Here is a 20,343-nt window from a genome sequence, read left to right as displayed (position 1 = left end):
GAAAAAGTAGCGATTGCAGAAGCCCACGGGACAGCAGTGCTGTTCGAGAGCTCTTCACTTGAGGTGAAATATTATGCTCTTGCCTTAACTTGGGCAGTGTTTTTATTTACTTAAGATTTCATAAGGTTTAAGGAAGGGGGACATAAAGGAAGCTAGGGAATACTTTCTGTGGAAGGGCCTTCAAAAGCAGAAGTTATGCCGCAGCATGTCTAAGTTGCCTCACATAAAAGTGCTGAATGGTCCTTCACAGAGATTTAGCAATCCCAGCAAAAAGCAAAAGAAAGAAAGGGGGGGGGGAATCACCTTAAAATAAAGAATAATGGACATCTATCGGTGGGTTGCCTGAAAGGAAATCTCTAACTCATCACACAGGGGCTTTCAAGGGAAGCTTTAAAACAAAATGGAGACACTTCAAAATATCTATTCATTTTGCTGGTGAGAAGGAAACTAATCTCTCTTGCCCGCAGGCAGCAGAGTTATGTCGTCCTCTGGAATGGGGGAGGGGGAGAGAGGTTGAAGAGCTTCAGACTGAATAAACATCAGGATACCAGACTCTGGGCAGCCCCTGGGAGTCTGCTCCATAACATTATTTTGAGGCATCGCAAACAAAATGGCACTATACCTTAAAAGACAGGGATTTTATACACACTGACTCTGTTCAAACTCACCTTTGCATTGCATTTTAGTAACTGGTTGCTAATAGATTTTCTCCTGTCATTTCAGACAGACCCGTTTTAGTAACCAGCTGCTAGCAGAATTTATTTACCTGTTCATACAAACCCACTTGTGTCAGGTTGACAAAGCATGGTTGAGCAAGTAGGGAGGGAAATTGATTTTTTTCTTTTTCTTCTTGTATAATTTTATTAGGGGAAACTGATTTTTCCATTTTCAGCCCTTTCACTGTGCTTCTGAATCTCTGTGGTGTGCTGTTTAAAATGTCCACAGTGCTTCCTACAGTGCCATTTTTCCTGCCACCATTTTTCACCAGGTGATCTCCCTCAGACTTTTCTTAACATTCTAAGGTGAGCTACAGCACTTACCTTAAAACATTTTTAAAAACCAAAAAGGGCAGGAAAAAGGGTCACTGTTTTAAATAGCCACAGTGCTTCAGAAATGGCTCATTAATAGAAGGAAATTTGCTGTATGAGCCCCTGTATCACTTTACTCAAAGTCAGGACAACAACGAATGCCATCTGGTTTAGAACAGTAATGTGAGAAGGGCTACGCACACTTTGTCCATAAAGTGTGGCTCAACTCTAACAATGCACAGTTCTTCATAAATATTTTCAACATCAAAACTAGAAAATATTCGGTGTGGCTCTACTGTCAGGGAGCTAGTTTGGTGTTGTGGTTAAGTGCTTAGACTCTTATCTGAGAGAACCAGGTTTGCTTCCCCACTCCTCCACTTGCAGCTGCTGGAATGGCCTTGGACTAGCCATAGTTTTCACCGTTTGTATAAATAGGGAGTTGCCCAAAAAGACCACCACAACCACGTTTAACTTTAAAAGGGGCAAATTCTCTGAGATGAGGAGGCATGTGGGGAGGAAACTGAAAGGAAAGATAAATACGGTCAAAACCCTTGGGGAAGCTTGGAGACTATTTAAAACTATAATCCGAGAAGCTCAGATAAAATACATACCACAAGTTAGGAAAGGCACAAACAGGTATAAGAAGAGGCCAGCAAGGTTAACAAACAAAGTAATGGAAGCTGTAAAAGGTAAGAAGGACTCCTTTAAGCAGTGGAAAACCAGTCCAAGTGAGATTAGTAAAAGGGAACACAGGCTGTGGCAAATCAAATGCAAGACTGTGATATGGCAGGCAAAAAGGGACTATGAGGAGCATATTGCAAAAAACATAAAGACCAACAATAAAAATTTCTTCAAATATATTAGAAGTAGGAAACCAGCCAGGGAAGCAGTGGGGCCCTTGGATAACCATGGGGTAAAAGGATTACTGAGGGAGGATAGGGAAATGACTGAGCTGAATGCATTTTTTGCCTCCATCTTCACCGTGGAAGATGAGAAGTGTTTGCCCGCCCCAGAACCACTAATGTTGGAAGGGGTGTTGAAAGACCTGAGTCAGACTGAAGTGACAAAAGAGGAGGTCCTACAACTAATAGACAAGTTAAAAACTAATAAGTCACCGGGTCCGGATGGCATACATCCGAGAGTTCTGAAAAAACTCAAAGTTGAACTTGTGGATCTTCTAACAAAAATCTGTAATCTTTCATTGAAATCTGCCTCCGTTCCTGAAGACTGGAAGGTAGCAAATTCACCCCCATCTTTAAAAAGGGTTCCAGAGGAGATCCGGGAAATTACAGGCCAGTCAGTCTGACTTCAATACAGGGAAAGTTGGTAGAAACCATTATCAAGGACAGAATGAGTAGGCACATTGATGAACATGGGTTATTGAGGAAGACTCAGCATGGGTTCTGTAGGGGAAGATCTTGCCTCACTAACCTGCTACATTTCTTTGAGGGGGTGAACAAACATGTGGACAAAGGAGACCCGATAGATGTTGTTTACCTTGACTTCCAGAAAGCTTTTGATAAAGTTCCTCATCAAAGACTCCTTAGAAAGCTTGAGAGTCATGGAGTAAAAGGACAGGTCCTCTTGTGGATCAAAAACTGGCTGAGTAATAGGAAGCAGAGAGTGAGTATAAATGGGCAGTCTTCGCAGTGGAGGACGGTAAGCAATGGGGTGCCGCAGGGCTCGGTACTGGATCCCATGCTCTTTAACTTGTTCATAAATGATTTAGAGTTGGGAGTGAGCAGTGAAGTGGCCAAATTTGCGGATGACACTAAATTGTTCAGGGTGGTGAGAACCAGAGAGGATTGTGAGGAACTCCAAAGGGATCTGTTGAGGCTGGGTGACTGGGCGTCAACGTGGCAGATGCGGTTCAATGTGGCCAAGTGCAAAGTAATGCACATTGGGGCCAAGAATCCCAGCTACAAATACAAGTTGATGGGGTGTGAACTGACAGAGACTGACCAAGAGAGAGATCTTGGGGTCGTGGTAGATAACTCACTGAAAATGTCAAGACAGTGTGCGTTTGCAATACAAAAGGCCAACGCCATGCTGGGAATTATTAGGAAGGGAATTGAAAACAAATCAGCCAGTATCATAATGCCCCTGTATAAATCGATGGTGCGGTCTCATTTGGAGTACTGTGTGCAGTTCTGGTCACCGCAACTCAAAAAGGATATTATAGCATTGGAGAAAGTCTAGAAAAGGGCAACTAGAATGATTAAAGGGCTGAAACACTTTCCCTATGAAGAAAGGTTGAAACGCTTGGGGCTCTTTAGCTTGGAGAAATGTCGACTGCGGGGTGACATGATAGAGGTTTACAAGATAATGCATGGGATGGAGAAAGTAGAGAAAGAAGTACTTTTCTCCCTTTCTCACAATACAAGAACTCGTGGGCATTCGATGAAATTGTTGAGCAGACAGGTTAAAACGAATAAAAGGAAGTACTTCTTCACCCAAAGGGTGATTAACATGCGGAATTCACTGCCACAGGAGGTGGTGGCGGCCACAAGCATAGCCACCTTCAAGAGGGGGTTCGATAAAAATATGGAGCAGAGGTCCATCAGTGGCTATTAGCCACAGTGTGTGTGTGTGTGTGTGTGTGTATTTTTGGCCGCTGTGTGACACAGAATGTTGGACTGGATGGGCCATTGGCCTGATCTAACATGGCTTCCCTTATGTTCTTATAGTTATCACAGAGTTGTCCTTGAAAGGGCAGCTGCTGTGAGAGCCCTCTCAGCCCCACCCACCTCACAGAGTGTCTGTTTTTTTGGGGGGGGGAGAATATACAGGAGATTGTAAGCCACTCAGTCTCTGATTCAGAGAGAAGGGCGGGGTATAAATCTGCAGTCTTCTTCTTCTTCTATTCCAAAGCAAGAAAAGCATTTCCTACATCAAGCCAGGAAGGCCCTTGTTGTCAAAGGAAGACAGGAAAATTGGTGAAGATGAAAATACGCTATTTGACAAACACTTTAGTTGCTGATTCAGGCCTGTAGTTATGCTGTGAAGCAAAAAACGAGAGTGTCTAGGGAGAACAGAAGGAGGCAGCCCTCCGTGCATCTCAAGAACGGAATGTTCTTCCAACTCTGTAATCTCAAAAACTTTTTAAAAGTGTTTCATTGAACAGGATTTGCAAATGCAGGCACTTTGAAATAGAAAACAGGTATTTAAAATCACAAATATAGTTTATGGTTCTGAATATGATTTGTTTACTATTATGCTGGCAAAATATATAAAAAAATACGTTATCACGCCCGTGAAAGCTCCATTGATCAAAGCACAGGAATTACAGACCTGCAATAAACCACTGGATGATTCACATTTTTAGCTGTTCAAGCTTAATAGTGTCAGAAGCACAGAAAATTCATGAATGTGAAAGACTCGGGGTTTTTTTTATTTCTCACAGCCGTCTCTAGATGTCACTGTTTTTTTCTAGATGACTGTGGTTCTTAAGGTATAAATTCAAAGTTTTAAATATTTCCCTACAAACAATGTCTGTCTCATGTTAAGCCTCGATGGAAACCTTTCTAAATTTAGGGAAAACTGACTTAATTTCCATTGAGTTTTTATAACAACCAGCTTCAGTTGAGCAAGATTATCAATCAGCAACTTTGAAAATTGGAGGGATATTTTGTTTGATGACGTATCTTGGCAGTCCTAGAAACGTGCCTACCCTATTTATCTCCAAGGCTTCATAAAAGCAGGAAGACAGCCAGTGTTCGTAGACTTCAAGCCACTTCAGTGAGTGCTTGTAAGTGATCCTTGCAATTTCAAAAATCCAGTTGCAAAGTGCATTGAAAGTAGAAGATGAAGAAGATATTGGATTTATATCCCGCCCTCCACTCCGAAGAGTCTCAGAGCGGCTCACAATCTCCTTTACCTTCCTCCCCCACAACAGACACCCTGTGAGGTGGGTGGGGCTGGAGAGGGCTCTCACAGCAGCTGCCCTTTCAAGGACAACTCTTGCGAGAGCTATGGCTGACCCAAGGCCATTCCAGCAGGTGCAAGTGGAGGAGTGGGGAATCAAACCCGGTTCTCCCAGATAAGAGTCCTCACACTTAACCACTACACCAAACTGGCTCTCCAAAGTAGATTGAAAGTGCATTGTTTAGGGCACACCACATTGGCTCTCAGCACGGCGCAGTTTACAGTTAACAAACTTCTCCACCGGCTCATAGCCATGGAGGACCTCTGGGGACCCTGCCCCCGACTTTTGGCAGAGGCCCCCTCACTCAGGCCCCCCAACCCAGAGAGGCAGCCACGGCAGGTCTCCCTGCTCCCAGCTTTAAAGCCTGCTGACCCTGCCTTGCTCCCATCTTGCTCAACCAATGGAGAGAGACCAGGCCTGCCGCCCCCTCCCCCTCATCCCGCAAGATGGGAGAGCAAGAGGCAGCAGGCCTCCCTCTTTCTCGCAGCTGGCTGGTGGCAAGATGCAGGAAAACCTGGCCTGCCAGTCCTGGGTTTTGAGGTCGGGGGTTGGAGTGCCCCCTGCCTTTTTAAAAAGCCTCCCAACCTATGCCCCTGCTCCTCCAGCTGTCTCTGGTTTATTGTGTATACTATTTACAGACAAAGTGAACTTTGCGTCTAGAAGAGTTCCCAAATCTATTTACAAACAAATAATGTCAAAAGGGGATTGCGCCAAGTTGCGGATTTTTAAGCACGTCTATACTCTGCACTCTTAGCACAAATACTTTCCAGAAACTTTATTCATACTCCTCCTCCGCTGGACAAATTCCACCGATTTTAAAACGTCACTCACTTACAATATGCACATATACCGATACATCGGGGAGCTCTTCACCGCGGGGCAGTTGCAATGCTCATTAAAATATAATAAGCTCCATGATGAATATAATAAATACTTATTACAAATTAATGAGAATAATTAGCATGTGCATAGTCCTGCAGAGACGGGCTTGCTTTTTATGAAGATGGCAAGGCCACCCCCTGCCCCAGCCATGATCCGGATGAATCTAAGTTTAAAATTGATCTCAGCAGAACCAAACATTAGCTCATAGCTGCAGCCTCATTTCTAGAACAGGGCCTTCCTCTTGATTTTCTGTGTCGACATAAGACTAGAACTCACCTGGTAGAAGGCCAATACGCTCTCTACAGTGACTGCTAGGGATGCCAGCTTCCAGGTGGGACCTGGGGATCCCCCAAAATTACAGCTCGTCTGCAGGCTGGAGAAAAAAACATGGGCTAACAGTATCCCCACCCCCTGAGTTCATTGGTTCTCACAGAAGTCGACACTGCAAGGCATAAGGTATCTCCCAAGGCTTCTCACCCTCAAGGTGCTTATTGGAAATAGCACCAGAATGTTAATTTTAAAAATTTTAAATTAGACTGTTTTAAAGCTAGTTACTTACTTTAGCCGCCCCGAGCCTGCTTCGGCGGGGAGGGCGGGATATAAATAAAATGTTGATTGATTGATTGACGGTTGCACTCCCTGGCCAAATTGGCCCGTTGCTATAAAGATAAGCAAGCTCATTACAGCAATGATGTATGCATAACAAGGTTTCGGTCCTCCATCTCCCTCCTGCACCCACTCGACCAGGTATAGTTAAAGGCGAGAACTCAAGAAACAAAATGTAGTTCAGAAGAAAGAAATCATGGCAGACTCAACCTGACATGAGCAGCCTCTCAGAAATGAGACTAAGGGAAACGGCTGCACAGCTGGGCACAGCTGATCCTGGGCTCGCTTTTTAAAAGCTGACTGTAAGAGAAGCCAACACCAAGCCGAGGCAAAGAGGAGAATGTTGTAAGCCACTTTGGGCCCCCAATGGGGGCAAAGCGGTTATAAAAATGAACCGACTGACAAAATAAAGAACCAAAAGACAGTGAAATCTCCAACTCCTAAGAAAAATGCAACAGGCAAAGCATTAATCATCGCTCTTAGATCATTTACTTGACAGCCATGATGTACTAGAATGGGAGCTGGCAAGAGAAAGTTCTCCTAGATTTTTTGCAGAAGTTTAATTACAAAGGGAGTCATCCATTTCCCTCCAAGACACCCAGACACTTCAAAATTCAGCACTCCCCCTCTGCTCAGCAATATATGTTTAAAAACCTAACGGCTGCTAGTTTCAACCATCTACAACGAGAATGGGCAGAACAGAGCATCACAGTCTATTAGAAGACCACTGGCTGGTGGGACCCTTGAAGACAGCTGGGATTCCTCTGACCAGTCTGACCAAGCAAAGCACTTGCGTTCTTAATCCAGAATAAATACTCATAATAAATAATCACTAAAATTAGCTAGATTTTCACTGATGATTGAATGTGCCTTCTTGTGCTGTGGGTTTAAATGACTTGGTGACTCAGATATTCTAAAATACATAAAGAAACAGACCAAATATTGATGTCAGCCATCTGCCAATTTCTTGGCGTGTGCAGAAAATCACATCACTTCAGCTTGCCACCATTCTGAACTGACTCTTCCTTCAGTCAATAAGGAGAACTCTGTCAGAAAATTGTAAGGACACTTTGTTCTACAGCTGAACAAAAATGACGTATGATAAATTAGGGCTCTTCAGCAGGGTACTGTGGGTGCCATGATATCTGCTAACACATCTCCTGGTGACCAATGTTCTCTCTAAGCTGCAGAGTCTTGTGAGCAAAAATTCTACTTCATGAGTTATTTATTTATTTATTTATATTGGGATTTATACCCCGCCCTTCGCACCGAAGTGTCTCAGGGCGGCTTACAACATGATAATTCAAATACTACAATTTAAAACACTTACAAGTAAAATTAAAACCATAAATTAATAAAAGCAAGATAGATAAAAACCGGCGGTCTACAGATGCATTTTGTTCCATCCAAAAGATTTCCTTGTCAGTCAGTATTATAGGCCTGCCGGAAGAGGGCTGTCTTACAGGCCCTGCGGAACTGCCCTAGGTCCCGCAGGGCCCGCACCTCCTCCGGCAGCTGGTTCCACCAATAAGGTGCCGTTACTGAGAAGGCCCGATCCCTGGTGGATTTTAGACGGGCCTCCTTTGGCCCGGGGACTACCAACAGGTTTTGTGAACCCAAGCGTAGTACTCTCTGGGGAACGTGTGGGGAAAGACGGTCCCTAAGGTAGACAGGTCCTAGGCCATATAGGGCTTTAAAGGTAATAACCAACACCTTGTACCGGACTCGGAATATTACTGGCAGCCAGTGCAGATCCCGGAGCCCCGGCCGAATGTGCTCCCATCTTGGGAGCCCTAATAACAGCCGGGCAGCAGCGTTCTGCACCAACTGCAGTTTCCGGGTCCGGCACAAGGGTAGCCCCATGTAGAGGGCATTACAGTAGTCTAACCTCGAGGTGACCGTAGCATGAATCACTGTTGCCAGGTCGTTACGTTCCAGGAAGGGGGCCAACTGCTTCGCCCGCCGAAGGTGAAAAAACGCGGACTTGGCAGTGGCTGCTATCTGGGCCTCCATTGTCAGTGAAGGCTCCAACAGCACCCCCAGGCTCTTAACCCTGCCCGACGCTGTTAGTGGCGCGCCGTCAAAAACTGGCAGGGGGATTTCCCTTCCCGGGCCGCAGCGACCAAGGCACAGGACCTCTGTCTTCGCCGGATTCAGCTTCAGCCCGCTCAGCCTAAACCACCTAGCCACTGCCTGTAACGCTCGGTCCAGATTTTCTGGGGCGCAGGCGGGCCGGCCATCCATAAGCAGATAGAGCTGGGTGTCATCAGCATATTGATGACACCCGAGCCCGTACCTTCGGGCAATCTGGGCAAGGGGGCGCATGTAGATGTTAAATAACATCGGGGAGAGCACCGCCCCTTGAGGCACCCCGCAATCAAGCGTGTGTCTCCGGGACAGTTCCTCCCCAATCGCCACCCTTTGTCCCCGACCGTCAAGGAAAGAGGAAAACCATTGCAAGGCCAACCCCTGAATCCCTGCGTCGGCAAGGCGGCGCGCCAGAAGCCGATGGTCGACCATATCGAACGCTGCCGATAGGTCCAACAACATCAGCACCGCCGAGCCGCCTTGATCCAGATGCCGCTGAAGGTCATCCACCAGGGCGACCAGCACCGTCTCCGTCCCGTGGCCCGGGCGAAAACCAGACTGGTAGGGGTCAAGGATAGAAGCGTCCTCCAGGAAGCTCTGTAGCTGCAACGCCACTGCCCTCTCGATAAGTTTGCCCAAAAAGGGCAAATTCGATACCGGCCGATAGTGTGCCAATTCGGTCGGATCTAATGATGTTTTCTTCAAGAGGGGACGAACCACCGCCTCTCTGAGCGCTGATGGAAAATGCCCCTCCAGTAGGGATCTATTTATGATATCCCGTATAGGATATCTTAGCTCCCTCCGGCAGGTCTTAATAAGCCAGGAGGGGCATGGGTCCAATTTACAAGTTGTTGGGCGTGCAGATAGGAGGATCCTGTCAACTTCTTCCAGGCTGAGCGCGCCGAAGCCGTCCAGGACGCGATCCGAAGACAGGCACGGAGCCTCAGGTTCGCTAACTGTATCTAATATGGCAGGAAAGTCGGAACGGAGCGATGCGAAAGTCGGAACGGAGCGATTACTGGTGTGAGCTACTGCATAAATTATTGTGCTCTGGGGTCATCCTTCCTGAGCTAAGACAAAAATCTGTGAGCTTTAGGCTAAAAAATCTGTGAGCTAGCTCACTCTAAATCAGCTTAGAGGGAACACTGCTGGTGACTGCCAAGTGAACATATGAAGCTGCCTTATACTGAATCAGACCCTTGGTCCATCAAAGTCAGTATTGTCTTCTCAGACTGGCAGCAGCTCTCCAGGGTCTCAAGCTGAGGTTTTTCACACCCATTTGCCTGGACCCTTTTTTGGAGATGCCAGGGATTGAACCTGGGATCTTCTGCTTCCCAAGCAGATGCTCTACCACTGAGCCACCATCCCTCCCCTTTTTCAGAAAGTGTTTTTAGAAAGTGGGTGGCGACTGGTGGAGCTTTTGCCCAGTAAGGTTTCTGATTGGCCACTGGAAATCTGATTGACTGTGCAGACTTTTAAAATATTGCTTTGGTGGCAGCTGTCACCACACCATGTAGATCTTCAATGTCTGATTGAAAGTAAATTGTGGCAGCCATTGTCAGTCAGTCAGTCAGTCACATTTTATTTGTATCCCGCCCTCCCCGACCAAGCGGCTCAGGGCAGCTAACAGCAAAAAACTCAATACATACATTATACAATAAATAACATTTAACTACAATTAATTAAAATCCATTAAAATTCTAAAAAACATTAGTGCATTTAGTGCTATATTCACTGGCAAGTTTACTTGGTAGTTTAGTAGTTTCAGCTGGTGAAGGCCGTTTGGAACAAGATGGTCTTGCAGGCCCTGCGGAACTGTTCAAAGTCCCACAGGGCCCGCATTTCCTCTGGGAGCTGATTCCACAGCTGTGGGGCCATAACAGAGAAAGCCCGAGTACGGGTACTCTGGAGTCTTACCTCCTTTGGCCCGGGGATAGTCAGCAGGTTCTTCCCTGCTGACCTCAGTGCTCTCTGGGGTTCATACGGGGAAGCTGGCCTCACCTCCTGCTGCAACCATTTTTGTGACTGCACCCACCACCCTGCATCAGAATTCCAAATGTGCCCTCAGGTTCCAAAAGGGCGGCAACCCCTATAATAAATGATGCCTAGACAGCCTTTGAACGCATCAAGACAAGTCATCATGTACCAGAAAATGTAACACCCAAATTATTGATAACGAAAAACAATTCTGAAATGTACTCCCCTCTTAAATTATACCGTTGTTGTTGTTATTAGATTTGTTAATCGCCTCATCCCGGCTCATGCCAGGATTAGAAAATATTGGTGTTGCATGAATACGTGTCTTGCATGTAGTGCTGCTCAGGTGGCAAAAGTTTATCTCACCTCCCCTCGAATGCCATGTTTTTACACTACATTTCAGCTTGCTAATGCTATCATTGTTAAAAATACCTTCCTCGAGTAGAGCAAAATCTCTCTCACCACTGAGCAACCCACAGGAACGCTCTTCCTCTTGATGTGCATTAGAGTTTTTCATGCTTACTTTGCAATAATAAAAATACACATACAAAGGCCCACCCCTTCACTTTGACAACACAAATGAAAAGCAAACACTGCCACCTATATACTTAAATAGTGCAGACGCTGGAAGAGACCAGGTATCAGGGCCAAAAGAGACAGCAACAAAACACCACCAGTGGTCACATATGGCTCTCAACTCAAAACCGCTGGGCGTTTCTTGCAACAGGTTTTCTCTGGGTAACCATTCTGGCTTTCTTAATCTGTTTCTTGACTTCATCAGGTGAATGCTTTAGTTCCAAAAAGGTCCACATGAAGTCAGGAAACAGATTAACAAAGCCCAGAGAAAACCTGTAGTAAGCCAGACCCAGAAGAGGAAATAACAGAACACCACAAGTTGGCACTTACAGCTCTCAGCTCAAAACAGTAAAGTGCATCATCCATGACTCACAACCTCTACTAGATAATGACAATTCTCTTTCAAAAGTACTGAGGGGTGGGGAAACCTTTTCTTGTGTGCAGACAGCCCCCCTCCCCCGGTCTCAAACAACTCTTCACCCATAACAATACAACATCTAATTTATTAAACTGGACACCAGAGCTTGCAATAAACCTAGATGTCAACTTTGCTGCCACATACACCTAGACAACACAATTACTGGGCATCAGTCACAACATCCATCACACCATCTTAGGCTTATTCACAGGAAGGAAGGCAAAGGGATGAGGGGGAGGGAGGAGAGATGGAATGAAAGCAACTTTAACTTTAAATGGATTATCCAAGCCGGCTGATGGGGTGCAGGTCATATGTGTAGTGTATCGAGATAACGATACTACGCAAGAACATAAAACCAGCCAGCGCGACCCTGCGCGAGCGATCGGGCTGTCCCCGGGCTGCTCAGCGCAGGGCACGAACTCCCAGCCAATCACCAGCTGTGGTGGGAAGTTCAACAGGCCAGGATTGGACTGGCCTGTCTGGAGGGAGGTTCCCGGAGTTGTACATAAGCGGGGCCCGGCCCGCGTGTTCTCTCTCTTGTAATGTGCCTCCATTAAAGCATGTTGCCCTACCAACGTCTCCTGTCTCAGTACGTTACAGTGGCAACGAAGGTGGGATTCTAGCCACGTCGGCTACATCGGAGACAGGGCAACCCACAGGCCACGACCGCCGCCGCCATCAGCATGGCTCACCAAAGCGGTACCACCGGTCACATCGAGACATTCAACCTCGCGAATCCCGAGGCCTGGGAGTCCTACTCGGAACGGGTTGAATGCTACTTAAGGGCCAACTGGATCACAGAGGACAGCATGAAGAGGGACGTTCTCCTGAGCGTCTGCGGGGCGGCCACCTTCGAGATCGCTAAAGGTCTCTAGGCCCCCGCCCGACTCATGGAGAAGTCCTACGAGGAGGTCGTCAGGCTCCTCACGGGCCATTTCTTGCCCCAACCTTCGCGAGTGGCCCGCCGGTTCCTCTTCCACAGGAGGGACCAAGGCACGGGAGAATCGGCCGCCGACTACCTGGCAGCCCTACGCCAGATCGCAGGCAGCTGCAACTTCCCCCACCTGGAGGAGACCCTGGCCGATCGGTTCACCTGGGGCCTTCGCGACGAAAGGCTCCAGCAGCGGCTCTTAGCGAAGGAAGACCTCACCCTCCAGAGGGCCTTCAGCGAAGCCGTGGCGTTCGAGAGAACCTCGAAGACCTTCCCCAGAGCGAGGACCGATGCAGTCCACCACGAGGAGCTGGACCCCGACCGGCAGGATGAGGGAGAAGCGTTCCAGCTGCGCCGCCCAGCAGGGGCAACCAACCGCGCGCCGCAAGGACCCCAAGCGGCCGAACGATCCCCAGCGACGGAGAGACCGCCGGCCACCAAATGCGCCAGCTGCGGCGACCCCCACGACAGAAGGAACTGCCAGTACCGGACCTGGGACTACCGGAGCTGCGGAAAGACCGGCCACATTGCAAGGGCTTGCCGAGCCAAGCCCAACCGCCGGAGGCCAACCACGCACCACGAGTCGGCGGAGTTCCACTCCACAGCATCCACAACCCTACAGGTACTGAACTTGCCCCTCGCCACCCCCGACAAGATCAAAATGGCGGTCCTCATCGAAGGGAACCCCTGCCAAATGGAGGTGGACTCAGGTTCCTCCATTTCCATTATAGCAGAGGAGACCCTGAGGAAACTGTGCCCCCGCCAGCGGCTTCAACTAAGGCCGGCGGACTTTATACTCCGGGACTTTCAGAAGAATCCGGTGCAAATCGTGGGGTGGGCCCAGGTGCAAGTCGAGCGGGGGTCCTTCTACGGCCCGCTGGACATCCTGGTGGTAAAGCGCCAGCTTACCACCCTGCTAGGACTGGCGTGGTTCAAGCCCTTGGGGATCCGCTTGGAGGGGGTGGGGCAAACCCTAACACCCAGGGGGTTCGGGGAGATATGCCAAGAGTTCCCAAACGTGTTTGACGCCTCCCTGGGGAGCTACAAAGGGCCAGCCATCTCCCTACCACTAGACCCGACGGTCAGGCCGATCCGGCTCAAGGTGAGGCGGGTCCCGTTCGCCTTGAAACCAAAAATAGAGGCCGAACTAGACCGCCTCACTGCCCAAGGGGTCCTGGAGCCGGTGGACTACGCCACCTGGGAGACTCCCATCGTAACCCCGATCAAGCCAAACGGGGAGCTGCGGATCTGTGCCGACTATAAGTGCACAATAAATAAGGCACTGCAGGATAACCCCTACCCAGTGCCGGTGGTGAGCCACGTCTTGGCTGCCCTAGCGGGGTCTAAGATCTTTGGCAAGCTGGACCTGGCACAGGCCTATCAACAGCTCCCGGTAGATACTAAGACAGCAGAGGCCCAAACTATTGTGACACACAGGGGGGCCTTCCGAGTGCGGAGGCTACAGTTCGGGGTTAGCGTTGCTCCGGGGATTTTCCAAAGTATAATGGACGCTCTCCTGAAAGGGATCCCCGGAGTCCAACCGTTCTTCAATGCCGTTTTAATCGCCGCCCCGGACTCCGAAGAATTCGGCAACCGCCTAAGGGAGGTGCTCCGCCGGTTCCAGGCAGCGGGTCTCAAGGTCAAGAGGGAGAAATGCTTGCTGGGGGTACCACGGGTGGAGTTCCTGGGTTTCGCCATAGACGCAGCGGGAATCCACCCAACGGAGGAAAAGACCCGGGCCATCATGCAAGCCCCGGCCCCCACCTGCAAAGCGGAGCTACAAAGCTTCTTGGGGGTGCTTAATTTTTACCATTCATTCCTCCCCCACAAGGCGGCCCTAGCAGAACCCCTACACCGGTTGCTGGACAAAAAAGCCCCTTGGGTTTGGGGCAAACAACAAGTCGCCGCGTTTCAGGCGGTCAAGGACGTCCTGGTGTCCAATGCGGTGCTCCACCATTTTGACGAGGGCCTCCCCGTCATCCTGGCTTGCGATGCGTCGCCTTATGGGTTGGGAGCAGTCCTGGGGCACCAACTCCCGGACGGGAGGGAGGTACCAGTAGCGTACTACTCCCGTACACTCACCCCAGCCGAGCGCAATTATGCGCAGATAGACAAGGAGGCTCTGGCCATCATGGCGGGGGTCCGCAAGTTCCATGATTATCTGTACGGGCGGAGGTTCACAATAGCTATGGACCATAAGCCGCTCTTAGGTCTGTTGGCCCCAGACCGCCAAACCCCCCAAATACTTTCACAGCGCGTGTTGAGGTGGAACCAATTCCTCAACTCATACACGTACACATTGGTCCACCGGGCCGGCAAGGCTATGGGCCACGCGGACGCGCTCAGCCGCTTGCCTCTACCCGTCACAGAACCTGACCCAGCCCCCGCACACCTGGTCATGTTGGTCAAATCCCTCCCGGAACAGCCCCTCCACGCCGCGGAGGTCGCAAAGGCTACAGGGAGGAACAAAACACTGGCAAGGGTTCTCGACTGGGTGGTGAGAGGGTGGCCAGAAGGGAACATGGGGGAAGAGTTTAAGCCCTACAAAATGAGGAGAGAGGAGCTAGCAGCCCACAAAGGGTGCATCTTATGGGGAAGCAGGGTGGTGGTTCCCCCCCCCCCCGCCGCTGCAGAAGCGAGTTCTGGAGTCACTCCACGAGACCCACCCTGGCATAGTCAGGATGAAGGCTCTAGCCAGGAGCTACGTCTGGTGGCCGGGGATGGATGAGGAGATTGAGAACTGGGTGCGGAGGTGCAGCGCATGTCAGGAGTCACGCCCCGAGCCACCAAGCGCCCCGGTCACACGGTGGGAAACCACTAGGAAACCTTGGTCCAGGCTCCACTTAGACTTTGTGGGGCCCTTCCAGGGACAGATCTTTCTGATCATGGTGGACACCTACACCAAATGGCTGGAGGTCATTCCAGTAGCGTCCACTTCATCAGCAGCCGCAATACGGACACTGCACCGGGCCCTTAGCACCCATGGTATTCCGGACACTGTTGTCACAGACAACGGGGCGGCTTTCACCTCTGGAGACTTTCAGGCATTCCTGCAGAGGTACCTGATTAGACACATAAGGTCCACCCCGTTCCACCCGGCCACCAACGGACAGGCGGAGCGAATGGTCCGAACGACCAAGGAAGCCCTGGGCCGGATAGTGCAGGGTGACTGGGACCACAGACTAGCCACCTTCCTGTTCGACAACCGGGTAACCCCCAACCCGGTCACGGGGGTGAGCCTGGCAGAACTCCTCATGGGGCGCAAACTCATCACGAGGCTCGACAGGCTACACCCCGACCGAGCCTCGGACATCCGAGGGTCCCCGGAGGTCCGGGAGGCAGCCCGAGGGTTCTTTGCGGGGGACCCCGTGTTCGCACAAAACTACGCCCAGGGACCCATGTGGGTGGCGGGTCGGGTGAGGCAGGTAATTGGGACCCGTCATTACGAGGTATCCACAGAGGGGGGCCAAACTCTTTGGCGGCACATCGACCAGCTGTGCCGCCGCACTCTACCGGAAGGGCCGATCGACGTGGAGGAGGAAGTACCTGGGGGAGAGCCGGCTAGGGGTCTGCCAGAGGCCACAATGCCAGCACCGACCCTGCCTGCCAGTGAACTCCCCGGACCCACAGAGATCGACCAGCAACCCACAGCAGCCTCGGCCCCCAGAGAGACTCCCGCGGCTGAAGCAGCGCCGACACCACAGGCAGCTCCTAGACGATCCACCCGGGAGTGCCGACCTCCCGCTTACCTCAGAGACTATGTACAGCAACTAGGGGGGGAGGGGTGTAGTGTATCGAGATAACGATACTACGCAAGAACATAAAACCAGCCAGCGCGACCCTGCGCGAGCGACCGGGCTGTCCCCGGGTTGCTCAGCGCAGGGCACGAACTCCCAGCCAATCACCAGCTGTGGCGGGAAGTTCAACAGGCCAGGATTGGACTGGCCTGTCTGGAGGGAGGTTCCCGGAGTTGTACATAAGCGGGGCCTGGCTCGCGTGTTCTCTCTCTTGTAACGTGCCTCCATTAAAGCATGTTGCCCTACCAACGTCTCCTGTCTCAGTACGTTACAATATGGACATATGAAGCTGCCTTATACTGAATCAGACCCTTGGTCCATCAAAGTCAGCCTTGTCTTAGACTGGCAGCAGCTCTCCAGGGTCTCAAGCTGAGGATTTTCACGCCTACTTGCCTGGACCCTTTTTGGTGTTGCCAGGGATTGAACCTGGGACCTTCTGCTTAGCAAGCAGATGCTCTACCACTGAGCCACCATCCGTCCCTTGAAGGTGGGGGGCTTCAAGAGCCACACAATATGTGTGAAAGAAACACATGTTGCTCCTGAGCCACAGTATAGCTAGTCACATCGGGGCTTTTCTTCGCACCACCTTTACTGTTGTTGTTTTCACATTCACAGTTGCATTAAAAATTTTTGCAATCCACTTGTTCTTGAGCATTTACAATAAACTTGTTATTGTTTTACTGCCTGGTCTTCATGTCTCTTTGGTCATGGTTCAAAGGTACTGTTGAGAAGGAAACAGGGGTCGAGTGGGTGCTCCGGGCCCTCCCAAACACATCCACTAGAGTGGTGGCAGCCAGCAGAAGGCCCTTCCTGGTCCCCTGCTGGTGTGACAAATGCCAACAATGCACTTTGGTTCTCTACATAGGGCAGACAAGTCAAATCCTACACCAAAGGATAAACAAACACATATCTGACATTAAGAATCACAAGACTGAGAAACCTGTAGGAGACCCCTTCAGCTTTCCAGAACATTCAATGGGTGACCCCAAGAAAGCTGTTTTATTGCCAAGGAGCCTCAGCAACAGACTGGAAAGGGAAATTGTTGAATTACAATTTGCCAGTTTGGCAAAGAGCCAGTTTGGTGTAGTGGTGAAGTGCGCGGACTCTTATCTGGGAGAACCGGGTTTGATTCCCCACTCCTCCACTTGCAGCTGCTGGAATGGCCTTGGGTCAGCCATAGCTCTGGCAGAGGTTGTCCTTGAAAGGGCAGCTGCTGTGAGAGCCCTCTCCAGGCCACCCACCTCACATGGTGTCTGTTGTGGGGGAGGAAGGGAAAGGAGATTGTGAACCGCTCTGAGACTCTGTCCTTGAAAGGGCAGCTGCTGGGAGAGCCCTCTCAGCCCCACCCACCTCACAGGGTGTCTGTTGTGGGGGAGGAAGGGAAAGGAGATTGTGAGCCGCTCTGAGACTCTGTCCTTGAAAGGGCAGCTGCTGGGAGAGCCCTCTCAGCCCCACCCACCTCACAGGGTGTCTGTTGTGGGGGGGGGGAAGGGAAAGGATATTGTGAGCCGCTCTGAGACTCTTCGCAGTGGAGGGCAGGATATAAATCCAATATCTTCCTCTACCTCACAGGGTGTCTGTTGTGAGAGAGGAAGGTAAAGGAGATTGTGAGCCGCTCTGAGACTCTTCGGAGTGGAGGGTGGGATATAAATCCAATATCTTCATCTACCTCACAGGGTGTCTGTCGTGGGGGAGGAAGGGAAAGGAGATTGTGAGCTGCTCTGAGACTCTTCGCAGTGGAGGGCAGGATATATATCCAATATCTTCCTCTACCTCACAGGGTGTCTGTTGTGAGAGAGGAAGGTAAAGGAGATTGTGAGCCGCTCTGAGACTCTTTGGAGTGGGGGGTGGGATATAAATCCAATATCTTCCTCTACCTCACAGGGTGTCTGTTGTGGGGGAGGAAGGGAAAGGAGATTGTGAGCCGCTCTGAGACTCTTTGGAGTGGGGGGTGGGATATAAATCCAATATCTTCCTCTACCTCACAGGGTGTCTGTTGTGGGGGAGGAAGGGAAAGGAGATTGTGAGCCGCTCTGAGACTCTTTGGAGTGGAGGGCGGGATATAAATCCAATAGCTTCTTCATCTTCTTCTTACAAGTTATTACAACACTTGGAACAAAACAAACAAACAACCCAACCCAAGGCTTAACAGGGATCTTGGTTTCTTATTTCACTATGTATGCTAAATTCATTCAGTCCTTATGCCTATATTTTCACCAAGACTTTATTTTAGTATGTTTTAATGACCATTCACTTTATTTTAGTGTATTTCTTTTCTGGAATAGTAGAACAGTGATGTAATGAAATTCAATTAATGGCATACTGGAATGCATTTCTCTGTTCTGGTAATACAGGAGATTAACACTGCACTATAAATCACGCCCCCCCCCCCCTCAAGAAGAAGAAGAAAAAGATGCTATTAGTTATCTCCATGCTTGAGAGTAGAGAGATGGAGCGTAACACAAAAATCACGGTTAATTACTCTTAAAGGTAAAGGTGCAAGCAGCAGTCATTTCCGACTCTGGGGTGACATTGCTTTCACAACGTTTTCACTGCAGACTTTTTACGGGGTGGTTTGCCATTGCCTTCCCTAGTCAAATACACTTTCCCCCCAGCAAGCTGGATACTCATTTTACTGACCTCGGAAGGACGGACGGCTGAGTCAACCTGGAGCCGGCTACCTGAACCAGCTTCCGCTGGGATTGAACTCAGGTCGTGAGCAGAGGGCTCCGACTGCAGTACTGCAGCTTTACCACTCAGCACCATGGGGCTGTTATCATTACTCTTAGCATGCCACAATTAATAAGGATACATTTATACATCTTTCTCTCATCTTAACACATTCATTTGTTTCATCTTAACACATTCATTTGTTTCACTGGGATTAAATTCAAACAAGGATGGCCTTTTAAATGTAGCTTGTTGTTCCTGTTTGCCAATTTGCCGTACAACCTCTATGTTATATGTATGGACTGGTAAATTCCATTTACCGTAGTTGTATCTAAGGAAGCATGCTTACACATGAAAGCTCAAACCTTGAATAAAACTTTGTTGGTCCTAAAGGTGCTCTAGACTCAAACTTTGTCCCGCTGCTTCAGACCAACGCAACCACCCACCTGGATCTAGCCTCACATTGTGAAGTAATTATTTAGTTCACAAATTAAAACTTGAGCGTGTAGGACACTACTACAGTGGTAACCGAAGGAGCAGCAAAAAGAAAATGAAAGTGAGTTGCACACCACCACTACCGATGGAACAAGTGGAGCTCTTCCTACACACCATGATATTCTGAGAATCTGCTGAGTAGCAAGAAGTGTTTTAAAGGTTGGAACCAGATGGGTTTTTGAAGAACTCAGACAAGATCTCCGGTCTCTTTAGTTTTCTTTGAAGAGCAGCAAGGCAAACTGGACTGGGGACTAAGGCAGTGAGAACTGGCTTTCACACAGCTAAATAATGCCATTTCAATCCACTTCAATCCATTTGCAGGCAGATTTTGCCATTTCACTCAGTAAAATCCAGTTGCAAAGTGCACTGAAAGCGGATTAAAGTGTGTCATTTAGTGTGTGCAAAAGCGCCTAATTCCCCGCACCATCATCTTCTGTGTGAGGCTGTTCCTTTCCCCAAATGGCCACTCACCTTCACAGGGGGACACGCAGGCACCCCCAATGTTAGGGCAAATGGACACTCTGCAACCATGATCTGCAACAAGACTATAGCAGAGGAATAAAGTTTTATGTCTCCCCATTGCCAGGCTCCCAATTCAATCCCTACTCAAATGAAGACTATTATGGTCTAGCTGCAACCTACGAAACGTCTCCACCTAATTGACAACAAACGTGATTAGTCAGCACTAAACAATACATAATAAAGAATTTATGCAGCAATGTGCCTATTTGTATATCTGTAACAACTTATAATACTTTATAGCAATTAACAACACTCTTCCACTCTAACAATAAGCGAAACTCCGCATTTCCACGTCACATTCAAGTCAGTACATAAAGCACTCCAACAAAGTCCAAAAGTACAGTTCAAAATAGTATTCAAGATGAAGGTTCTGGATTTTGCAGCTCTTCATTTTGGATATCATTCCTCAAGCAAGGAAGGACTAGGAC

General features: G+C 49.2%; 1 non-coding gene across 1 annotated transcript; it reads right to left on the bottom strand.

The window, feature by feature from the left end:
- Positions 1-16,633: 16,633 nt before the first annotated feature.
- TRNAS-GCU (transfer RNA serine (anticodon GCU)) lies at positions 16,634-16,700 on the bottom strand. Its single transcript has one exon. It is a non-coding gene; the product is annotated as a tRNA-Ser (tRNA).
- Positions 16,701-20,343: the final 3,643 nt, after the last annotated feature.

The sequence above is a fragment of the Heteronotia binoei genome, chromosome 7 (assembly GCF_032191835.1).
Source record: "Heteronotia binoei isolate CCM8104 ecotype False Entrance Well chromosome 7, APGP_CSIRO_Hbin_v1, whole genome shotgun sequence".
Taxonomy (NCBI): domain Eukaryota; kingdom Metazoa; phylum Chordata; class Lepidosauria; order Squamata; family Gekkonidae; genus Heteronotia; species Heteronotia binoei.
This window is presented reverse-complemented; position numbering and strand designations above follow the sequence as displayed.